The 12,461-nt window shown below is 40.6% G+C and overlaps 1 non-coding gene across 1 annotated transcript; it reads left to right on the forward strand.

The window, feature by feature from the left end:
* On the forward strand, positions 12,007-12,093 carry MIR147 (microRNA 147). Its single transcript, NR_129596.1, has one exon. It is a non-coding gene; the product is annotated as a microRNA 147 (primary transcript).

Below are 12,461 nucleotides of genomic sequence, written 5' to 3' on the forward strand. Positions count from 1 at the left end.
TTTTCCTTTTGTAATTCTGAGTATTTTTTAAGGAGTTAGATTATATGTAAGCTTTTATTTTCCTGTATTAAAAAGGTAATAATGCTACAAAATACAGATAAACGTGAAGAAGACACTTGGGTATTTAACTTTCTAGTCCCTTATACACATACAGATGTGTAAGGGACTTTTTAAAACCAAAAAGCATGGTACTATGTAGCTCTTATTTTTTTCTCACCTGACAATATCTGCTAAGTATCTTACTGCGTCTTCACCCACAAGGTGTCATACAGAGAAGAGTGTGAGTGAAGGAGCCAGACATGGCATGGAGAGGGTAGCTGGGAGCGGGGACCTCAGGCAAATCAAGCAGTGAATTAAGCACCAGATGAGCTTCAGAAGAAGTATATGTATAGTCAGAGCATGGTGCATAAACTATACAAAGTCATAAATGTGAAGCAGTTGTTGGAAAAGTTTCCTGTTTCAGACTGGAGCCACGATTATTACTAAGCAATTAAGGAGCAATTACTTTTGATTATTACTAATAATTACAATTGATTATTACTAAGCAATTGAGCAATTAAGAAAAAGGCCTATCTTATTTATAGGTATAAAATGTAATTCATGGAGGAGGAAATGGCAACCCAGTCCAGTATTTTTGCCTGGAGAATCCCATGGACAGAGGAGCCTGGAGGGCTATAGTCCAGTGGAGCGGGGGGTCACAAAAGAGTCAGAAACGACTTAGCAACTAAACACCACACACTCAATCCAATTATTGGGAAACATTTAAATATCTTTGGAATAACTTGAGTATGTGAGTTGACTTTCTTAACCATAAATTTTATAAAATTTAAATACAAGAATATCAAACCAGTCCTAAAGGAAATCAACACTGAATATTCATTGGGAGGACTGATGCTGAAGCTGAAGCTCCAATACTTTGGCCACCTGATACAAAGAGCTGACTCATTGGGAAAGACCCTGATGCTGGGAAAGATTGAAGGCAGGAGGAGAAGGGGGCAACAGAGGATGAGATAGTTGGATGGCATCACTGGTTCATTGGACATGAGTTTGAGCAAACTCTGGGAGATAGGGAGGACAGGGAAGGACAGGGACAGGGAAGCCTGGTGTGCTGCAGTCCATGGGGTCGCAAAGAGTCGGACATGACTTAGCAACTGAACAACAAAATGCCCGTCAAAGGTTTCTGATGAAAATTTAACATCCAAATAAAAATGTGCCATAAGTAAAAATGTACACTAGAATTCAGACTCAGCATGAAAAACACTGTTAAGTGATTTATATATTTGTCATTGATTACATGATGTCATTGTTTTACTATATTAGGATAGATAAAGTAGATTACTTTAAAAATTAAAACTATTCTAACAAAGTGACATGCTTTAGAGTAGTAGGGAAAATACCTAGAAACTTATTAGAATTCTAATTATTTTTGTTCATGTTGTATCAGTTGATTTTATAGGACAAGGCAGCTATTAGGCCTTTGGCATCTCTAGGTCTAAGGCACTCTAGCCTGAACCCCTTACCTCTTCTAGCTGTGGGCCCTTTGTTTTTTCCTAGAGGAAGTTTCCAGTCGTCAGCCTAGAAATTTGGTACACACACTTTGGTTTGAAGCTTGAGTTTTGCTTTGAAATTATCTTTTTATAACTTCTCAAGAGAATTTCTGGAAGCTTCAAAATTCTTGAAGACGAAATCCGTTTCTTCTCTCACTGATGTAAATGATGAAGTCAGATTAAGGAGTTCTTTGACTCAGTTTCAGTGTGATTGAAGGTTTGCTCTGGGAAACTTCCAAAAGCTGTGTTCTTAATCAGTGAGAAAACACTTCTGCTTCTAAGTACCTGGGAAGTGTGAACAGTTCAGTTCAGTCACTCAATCGTGTCTGACTGCAACCCCATGGACTTCAGCAGGCCAGGCTTCCCTGTCCAAGGTCAAATCCCGGAATTTACTCAAACTCATGTCCATTGAGTCGGTGATGCCATCCAACCATCTCCTCTATCATCCCCTTCTCCTGCCTTCAGTCTTTCCCAACATCAGGGTCTTTTCTAATGAGCCAGTTCTTTGCATCAGGTGGCCAAAGTATTGGAGTTTCAGCTTCAGTATCAGTCCTTCCAATGAACACCCAGGACTGGTCTCCTTTAGGATGGACTGGTTGGATCTCCTTGCAGTCCAAGGGACTCTCAAGAGTCTTCTCCAACACCACAATTCAAAAGCATCAATTCTTTGGCAGCTTTCTTTATATTCCAACTCTCATATCCATACATGACTCCTAGAAAAACCATAGCTTTGACTAGATGGACCTTGGTTGGCAAAGTAATGTCTCTGCTTTTTAATATGCTATCTAGGTTGGTCATAACTTTTCTTCCAAGAAGCAAGCGTCTTTTAACTTCATGGCTGCATTCACCATCTGCAGTGATTTTGGAGCCCCCCAAAAGAAAGTCTTGTTTCCACCATTTCCCCATCTATTTGCCATGTAGTGATGGGACCAGATGCCATGATCTTAGTTTTCTGAATGTTGAGCTTTAAGCCAACTTTTTCACTCTCCTCTTTCACTTTCATCAAGAGGCTCTTTAGTTCTTCACTTTCTGCCATGAGGGTGGTGTTATCTGCATATCTGAAGTTATTGATATTTTCCTAGCAATCTTGATTCCCGCTTGTGCTTCATCCAGCCCAGCGTTTCTCATGATATACTCTGCATAGAAGTTAAATAAGCACAGTGACAATATTCAGCCTTGACATGCTCCTTTCCCTATTTGGAACCAGTCTGTTGTTCCATGTCCAGTTCTAACTGTTGCTTCCTGACCTGCATACAGATTTCTCAAGAGGCAGGTCAGGTGGTCTAGTATTCCCATCTCTTTAAGAATTTTCTAGAGTTTGTTGTAGTCCACATAGTCAAAGTCTTTGGCATAGTCAATAAAGCAGAAGTCGATATTTTTACGGAACTCTCTTGCTTTTTCAATGATCCATCGGCATGTTGGCAATTTGATCTCTGGTTCTTCTGCCTTTTCGAAATCCAGCTTGAACATTTGGAAGTTCACAGTTCATGGACTGTTGAAGCCTGGCTTGGAGAATTTTGAGCATTAGTTTACTAGCATGTGAGATGAGTGCAATTGTGTGGTAGTTTAAGCATTCTTTGGCATTGCCTTTCTTTGGGATTGGAATGAGAACTGACCTTTCCCAGTCCTGTGGCCACTGCTGAGTTTCCAAATTTGCTGGCATATTGAGTGCAGCACTTTCATAGCATCATCTTTTAGGACTTGAAATAGAGTTCAACTGGGATTCCATCACCTCCACTAGCTTTGTTCGTAGTGATGCTTTCTAAGGCCCACTTGACTTCACACTTCAGGATGTCTGGCTCTAGGTGAGTGGTCATACCATCCTGATTATCTGGGTTGTGAAGATCTTTTTTGCATAGTTCCTCTGTGTATTCTTGCCACCTCTTCTTAATATCTTCTGCTTCTGTTAGGTCCATACCATTTCTGTCCTTTATTGTACCCATCTTTGCATGAAATGTTCCCTTGGTATCTAATTTTCTTGAGATCTCTAGTCTTTCCCATTCTATTTTTTCCCTCTATTTCTTGAACAGCATTACATTAAACTCAAACTCCTTTCCAAGCCACATTACAGCATTAAACAATACATACAGATGTGAGACTTGGACCATAAAGAAGGCTGAGCACCAAAGAACTGATGCTTTTGAGTTGTGGTGCTGGAGAAGACACTTGAGAGTCCCTTGGACAGCAAGGAGATCAAACCAGTCAATCCTAAAGGAAATCAGTCCTGAATGTTCATTGGAAGGACTGATATTGAAGCTAAAACTCCAATCTTGTGGCCACCTGATGCAGAGAGCTGACTCATTAGAAAAGACTTTGGTGCTAGGAAAGATTGAGGGCAGAGGAGAAGGGGGCAAAAAAGGATGAGATAGTTGGATGGCTTCATTGACTCAGTAGACATGAGTTTGAGCAACCTCCTGGAGATGGTGAAGAACAGGGAAGCCTGGCCTGCTGTAGTCCGTGGAGTTGCAGAGTTGGACACGACTGTGCAACTGAGCAACAACAGACTGTATGAAATTTAGCAAATCTATATTGCTAACCCTGGTAACAGTCAGCCACTGAAGGATGGGCATGAAAGAATAATGAAAATGTTCAGTGAAAAAATATTCTATTTTTCTGACAAAGCCTAAGCTGGGCTGACTAAAATCTAAGTTAGATTCCTAGAGTGGGAACCAAGTAGCTGTGGTTTCATGCCCCTGCAAGTCTGGGTTACAGCTAATACCTTCTTGCCCCACCTTTCTGTCTTTATAAAAGCTTTCTGTTTGTACTACCCCTTGGAACACCTTTCTAGTTCATCAGCTATTGAATAAAGTCAATTAGGTCTTAAAATTGATTCCATTGAATTTTATTTTTAACACTATATACAATTTATACATTTAAAAAACATTTTAATCTGAACATTTTCAAACATTTAGTAATATGACAAACTCCCACATATCTATAACCTAGATTAAATAGTATTTTGCTAAATTTGCTTCATTTGTTTTCTAACTGAACTATTTTATGGTAAATCCCATACATCATATTTCTTAATCTCTTTAAAAATGTGCTTTAAAAAAAAAGCCCATAATACCATTATCACACCTGAGAAAATCAACAATACTCCTTTAATATTTCATCTCTGGTCTGTATTTAAGTTTCTCTAATTGCCCCCTAAATGTCTTTTTACAGTCGGTTTGTTTATATTCAAATAAATATCCTCACCTTTGGTAAGATTTTTCAGAGCCCTTTAGTCAGAATTAATCATCTGTCTTAGGCACCAAATCATGTAAGAATTACCCATGGAAAGTAAATTGGAAGAAACGTGATTTACCATGCCCGATTCCCAGAATAGTGCCTAGGCTACGATTACACAAAACTGCATTTTGAAAAGCAACGACTATGGCAAAGCAGAGCTCTGAGTTTAATTCGGCTTGTGGGATCCTAGCTCCCCCACCAAGGATCAAACCCAGGTTCCCAGCAATGGAATCTCAGAGTCTTAATCTCTGAGCCACCAGAATTCCCAAGGGCTACAAATTTTAACTTGTGGGCCATGATAGATTCCTATAAGATTTCCTTTTTCTCCTCCTTTCATCCTATAAACAATTTATCTTTAATTAAAATGAGGCTTTTCTTAGAACCTTCTGACAAGCTTTAGAAATTCTGCAGAAGGAGCATTAAAAGGCTTCTTTGATTCTGTTCAGTACAAATTGTTCAGTCACTCAGTTGTGTCTGACTCTTTGCGACCCCATGGACTGCAGCACAACAGGCTTCCCTGTCCATCACCAACTCCTGGAGCTTGTTCAAACTCATGTCCATCGAGTCAGTGAGGCCATCCAACCATCTCATCCTGTCGTCCCCTTTTCCTCCTGCCTTCAATCTTTCCTAGCATCAGGGTCTTTTCAAAGGAGTCAGTTATTCTCATCAGATGGCCAGAGTACTGGAGTTTCAGCTCCAGCGTCAGTCCTTCCAATTAATACTCAGGACTGATTTCTTTTCGGATGAACTGGTTGGATCTCCTTGCAGTCCAAGGGACTCTCAAGAGTCTTCTCCAGCACCACAGTTCAAAAGCATCAATTCTTCGGTGCTCAGCTTTCTTTATAGTCCAACTCTCAGATCCATACATTACTAATGGAAAAAACATAGCTTTGACTAGTTGGGACCTTTGTTGGTAAAGCAATGTCTCTGCTTTTTAATATGCTGTCTAGGTTGGTCATAGCTTTTCTTTCAAGGAGCAAGTGTCTTTTAATTTCATGGCTGCAGTCACCAGCTGCAATGATTTTGGAACCAAAAAAAAAAAAGAGTCTCACTGTTTCGATTGTTTCCCCATCTATTTGTCATGAAGTGATGGGACTGGATGGCATGAGCTTCTTTTTCTGAATATTGAGTTTTAAGCCAACTTTTTTACTTTCCTCTTTCACTTTCATCAAGAGGCTCTTTAGTTCTTCGCTTTCTGTCATAGGGGTGGTGTCATCTGCATATCTGAGGTTATTGATATTTCTCCTGGCAATCTTGATTCCCGCTTGTGCTTCATCCAGCCTGGCATTTTGCTTGATGTACTCTGTGTCAGTTAAGTAGGCAGGGTGACAGTATTCAGCCTTGATGTACTCCTTTCCTGCTTTGGAAGCAGTCTGTTGTTACATGTCCAGTTCTAACTTGCTTCTTGACATGCATACAGATTTCTCAGGAGGCAGGTCAGTTCAGTTCAGTTCAGTTCAGTCGCTCAGTCGTGTCCGACTCTTTGCGACCCCATGAATCGCAGCACGCCAGGCCTCCCTGCCCATCACCAACTCCCGGAGTTCACTCAGACTCATGTCCATCGAGTCCGTGATGCCATCCAGCCATCTCATCCTCGGTCGTCCCCTTCTCCTCCTGCCTCCAATCCCTCCCAGCATCAGAGTCTTTTCCAATGAGTCAACTCTTCACATGAGGTGGCCAAAGTACTGGAGTTTCAGCTTTAGCATCATTCCTTCCAAAGAAATCCCAGGGTTGATCTCCTTCAGAATGGACTGGTTGGATCTCCTTGAACACCACAGTTCAAAAGCATCAATTCTTCGGCGCTCAGCTTTCCTCACAGTCCAACTCTCATATCCATACATGACCACTGGAAAAACCATAGCCTTGACTAGACGGACCTTAGTCGGCAAAGTAATGTCTCTGCTTTTTAATATGCTGTCTAGTTTGGTCATAACTTTTCTTCCAAGGAATAAGCTTCTTTTAATTTCATGGCTGCAGTCACCATCTGCAGTGATTTTGGAGCCCCCAAAAATAAAGTCTGACACTGTTTCCACTGTTTCCCCATCTATTTCTGATGAAGCAATGGGACTGGATGCCATGATCTTCGTTTTCTGAATGTTGAGCTTTAAGCCAACTTTTTCACTCTCCTCTTTCACTTTCATCACGAGGCTTTTTAGTTCCTCTTCACTTTCTGTCATTTGGGTGGTGTCATCTGCATATCTGGGGATATTGATATTTCTCCCAGCAATCTTGATTCCAGCTTGTGTTTCTTCCAGTCCAGCGTTTCTCATGATGTACTCTGCATAGAAGTTAAATAAGCAGGGTGACAATATACAGCCTTGACGTACTTCTTTTCCTATTTGGAAACAGTCTGTTGTTCCATGTCCAGTTCTAACTGTTGCTTCCTGACCTGCATACAGATTTCTCAAGAGGCAGGTCAGGTGGTCTGGTATTCCCATCTCTTTCAGAATTTTCCACAGTTTATTGTGAATACAAACTACGAAAAATGTTTAATTTTCTTTGAAGTAATCTACACATGTCTCTAGTTACAACTTGGGTTACACAGGAAGAATTAGGTGGTAGTAACTGGGTTAGAAGTTATATTTATGTTCTGCTGTATATAAGACAATTATTTGCAAATAACAATTACTACTGATTGAATGCCTACCTCAGGCAAAACAGAATGCTACATTCTTGGGATACAGTCTACCATTTTTTCCAGCTCCCTGCTGAGCTAAGTTTGTCCCCATTTTACGAGAGTCATAAAGCCTAAGTAGTTTCCTGAAGTCAGTCAGCTAATAAAGTGTGGCTGGGATGGCCAACTGACCTGAACTGAGGTCAGTTTGAACGCAAAGTCCATGACTAGAACTAAAACCGAGTAACAGAGCTGGATCTGGCCCTTCAGAGAACGCTGTCTTCGATTTTACATTGTTTTACAAATTTTTACATTTTTTTAAATAACGGAGCTTGCACTCTTTTCTTAATTCCAGTTGCTAAGAGTGGGGTGCAGAAAGAACAGAGATATTGTCAGACAGAACTGGGCTCTGATTGCATCTCCACCACTTACTGGCTATACGACTAGAGCATCTCTGAGCCTAAAAAACTTATCTTGCAAAAATGTCGAAAAGATTCTTGTACAGCGTCTGGCACACCGATTCTGATTTAATTATTATTCCCGTGATTCTGCAGCCTCCTGCATGTTCCGTGCAAGGTTTGGCTGCTAGCTTGCTGCTGCTACTGCTAAGTCGCTTCAGTCGTGTCCGACTCCGTGCGACCCCACAGACGGGGGCCCACCAGTCTCCCCCGTCCCTGGGATTCTCCAGGCAAGAACACTGGAGTGGGTTGCCATTTCCTTCTCCAATGCATCAAAGTGAAAAGTGAAAGTGAAGTCACTCAGTCGTGTCCGACTCTTCGCGACCCCACGGACTGCAGCCTACCAGGCTCCTCCACCCATGGGATTTTCCAGGCAAGAGTACTGGAGTGGGGTGCCATTGCCTTCTCTGGGCTGCTAGCTTAGGGGGCCTGCTAGCTTAGGGGTGAGTTAAAACTGGACAAGATAAAGCCAGCCTTCAGGGTCGTCTAAGAAATCTCTTGGAAATCTCTCCAGTTGATTCTTTTTGTTTCTTCCTCACATCCTGATTTTTTTTAATGGTTAAAAAATCAAGACAAGGAGGAATTATTCTGAAAGGAACTTTACAGTTATATGTGTGCCACATCCCATTTTTGGAGCTTTTAATGTGACTTGGATTGATTCTAATTTACTTACCTGCACCAAGGAGCCTCCCATGGGGCCCCCATTTCTGCGGCTCCTTTCCCGGATCTCCTTTTACAGGGGCTGCTTTTCACCAGTTTTGGCTATCCGAGCTCTCCTGGTTCTCAGTTGCAGGGGCGCTAACGGTCAGCCTCGGCTCGCTCCGAGCGGAGGTTGAGAATCGTGGCGGGCGGCAGGGGGCGCTCGCGTCCGGCTGCTCGGCGACTGAGGACCCGGAGTCCCGCAGGGGGCGCCCAGTTGCCAGGCACCCGGCAGGGAAAGCAAGTCAAGCACCGCACAGCCCCCGCGCGTCCCGCGTGACCAGAACGCTCCGGCCGGCCTTCCGGAGCGGGCGGGGTTGGTATATAAGGCGCGGGGGTTGAGGTCAGGATTCGGTTCTGGGCGTTAGCATCGTCCGCTCGTGAGGTCCCGCCGGATCCCCCAGGTGAGCCTCCCTCGGATGAAGGCGCTGATCATCTGGCTCGAGTCTGGCTTTGGGATACGTTAGCCGGTTTGGCTCCCACCAGGTTGAGTCCTGTTAGCTGAGTTTTGATCAATATTTTGGATTTTTCCCCCCTCCCTATAGATTTGGATTCTACTCCTAAGTCATCATGGGCTTTATCCAACTCCTGATGAAAAAGAAGGAAGTAAGTTTTTAAAGCAATTGAAAATTTTGACTAAAAAGATTAACTTTTAAAGATGAACAGATGGTGCCGATTTGGAGAAAGTATAAAATGATATAGAGCTATTTTATTATATTTCAAGTATTTCGCACTGAAACATCGGAATATTTTATTCTCTGTTAGCTTATTCCTTTGGTGTTTTTCATGACCGTGGCAGCGACTGGAGCTTCGGCATTTGCTATGTATTCCCTTCGAAAAACCGATGTGATGTAAGTAAGCATTCATCATTTATTGAAACGTTTTTAGTAGTGTTAGGTTGACCTTCAGTTTATGAAATGCATGGTATCAGTTTCCTGGTTTTTCCCAGAGAATAAGAATGTCGAATTGTGAATTGGGAGTCAGGCCAGAAAGCATCCAGGTTTCAGAAGGCTATTAAATGATGATATTGATGGAGTAAGTTTGTTTCTTGTACCTAAATATCCTTTCATCCATTTCAACCTTTCATCCTCCTCTTCTCCTGCGGCAAAATAAAGTTGTTTTTTTTTTTAAGCATACATGTTGAAATGTAAAGTTCTTGGATAGTCTTTTGGGATATATATCATCAATCTTAAATCATCATTTTAATGACATTTTAAAATGTCAGTTTACTAGAAAGGTCTTTCCTAATGTTGTAAAGTTGGCTGATTCAGTTGTCTACAATAAACCTAATTTAAGCCCTGGATATAAGGTAAAATACCATGTATCCTGGACTATAAGGAACAGAAAAACTTGAAACTCATCTTGGCCCAGTGCAGGGCTCCATAGGCAGTAATGGGAGGTTCTGGCAGTTCACCACCTACAGGGTTCAAGCTGAGCCCTTCTGCCCCTCCCAGAAACTGGGGCAAGAGCTTAATTTGCTTGCTCTTAGCCTGGCACTTCTGCTCTCATTGCTCTCAGCTTATGAGAACATTTTCCAGTCTAGCCCCATAAAGGCACTACAGACCTTGTACCCTGCAGAGAAATTGATCCTTAATGTGTGAGCCAAACTGTGAAGCTTTTTAAAGAACTGTTCCATCAATTCAGTTAGCAATGAATGCCTAAGTATGCACTCTTCTGTCCCTAGAGTAGTATAAACCCAATATCAGAGTTGGTTTAAATGCACTTACTCTAATGTTTAATCAGCTTTCTTTTTCCTTTAGCCTTGATCGAAAAAGAAATCCAGAACCTTGGGAAACTGTGGATCCTACTGTACCTACAAAGGTATTGCTACATTAAAATATGATTTATACTTAGCCCAAACCTTAGCACCTTTGTCTGCAAAACAGATGTAATACCTTTCATGTTTAGGGTGCCATTTAGTGTAGTGTTAAAAGAGAGTGCTGTAGGATTGTGGAGATCTAGTTTACATCCTTGCTCTGTTATTCACAGGTGATTTTAGACAATTTGGTCTCTCTGAGGTTCTCAGAATCTATAAAATGGGCATAGTAATATTAGGCCCTGCCTCAGAGATTAGAGGCTTAAAGAAGATAAAGTAGATAAAGCCCTTTAGCATGGTGTCTGGCCCATAGTAAGCACTCAGATAATTAACTTTTATCATTATTGTGATACATCATCTCCTTTTTTAACTTAATTTTTATTTTATGTTGGAGCATAGTTGATTTCCAGTGTTCTGTTACAATAGTTTCAGGTGTACAGCAAAGTAATTCAGTTATATATATACGTATATATACATATATACATATATCCATTCTTTTTCCAATTCTTTTCCCATATAGGTTATTATAGAATACTGAGTAGAACTTCCCGTGATAGGTCCTTGTTGTTTATCTATCTTATATAAAGAAGTGTATATATGTCAGTCCCAGACTTCTGATTTAGCCCTTTTCCCCTCTTTCCCCTTTGGTAACCATAATTTTGTTTTTGAAATCTATGAGTCTGTTTATGCATAATCTCATTTTATCCACTGTTTATCAAAAGTTAATATAAAGTCTATTGTGATAAATAACAGGCACTCCTAAAAACAGCAGTGGCATTCTCTTTAAGCAAAATTAGCTAATATCCACTCATCCAAACGGATAGATTTTTAAGACTCTTGAAAAGATTTTTTTACATTCTAAATATTTTGAAAGTAAACATGTAGTCTATTGGAATGAACACGACTTAAACTGTCTCCGGAAAGTTATGTGTGTGTGTGTGTGTGTGTTTAAACAAAGCATTCAGATGACACAGCTTGACTTAGAGAAGGGCGTCTAGGATCTTTAAAGCTACCTACATCTCCCTGTTCCTGGGGAAATAGAAAACGTGCGCGAATAAATGAGAATCTCTGAATGTGAGTTCTTTGGAAGTCAAGACTTGTCCTCAGCTCTCTGTCTTTCCCCTCATTGTGTAACTTGGATCATTTGTACCTTTGTTGAGTAAACGCAGTGAGGAAATTTTAAGTGCCTAGCTCTGTGCTAGGAACATTATATAGCCACTCACATGGAACAGATACACTTTTTGAACTTATAGTTCACATAAAATCATAGGAAATAAAAAAATCTAGAATCTGTTAAGTGAAAACGGGGTAAATGTATATGATCTTTCTCTCCTATAACACTCAGGAACCCAAAGACTTTATTTAGAGGGATAGAAACAGTACATGTTGCTGTTTTAATTAGAGATGGGAAGAGGTGATTCTTTGGCTGCAAATGTTATGTGATACTTTTTCCAGAGGGAACTATGTACAGATCTGAAAAGGGGATCTGAGGATGAACAGATCCTAACAAAACACTTTAATTTTGTTTTATTTGTTTAAAGCTTGTAACAATCAACCAAGAATGGAAGCCCATTGAAGAGTTGCAGAAGGTCCGAAGGGCAACCAGGTGACCAGTCCTCGCCTTTTTCTTCCAAAGAGTACTCTATGAATCTAGTGGAAACACTTCTGCACAAACTAGATTATGGATACCAGTGTGCGGAAATGCTTCTGCTACATTTTTAGGGCCTGCCTACGTTTTTGGACTCTGGATAAGGAATTATAAAGGTAGCACAGCATAACCACATAGTCCCAAAATAAGATTCTATGTTGCTTTGTGTATTGAAATTTTTGTGTTTATAATGCCCAAATGTTTTCCTATAAAGATTTGTTTAATTCGATTGTCTATAATAAAATACAATCTGTGCAAGATTTCTTAAAGGTCAGGTACATATTTAAATGGAGAGGAAAGAATTTTTTATGGGGGATAAACACATTTTGAAGCATGGAGATTCACTTTTTTTTTTGAGATTCACTTTTAAATTTTATTTATTTTTAATTTTCAAAAGATCTTCTTTTTTTTTTTTTTTACTTTTTGTATTTTGGTCATGCCACAT

The sequence above is a fragment of the Capra hircus genome, chromosome 10 (assembly GCF_001704415.2).
Source record: "Capra hircus breed San Clemente chromosome 10, ASM170441v1, whole genome shotgun sequence".
Classification (NCBI taxonomy): Eukaryota; Metazoa; Chordata; class Mammalia; order Artiodactyla; family Bovidae; genus Capra; species Capra hircus.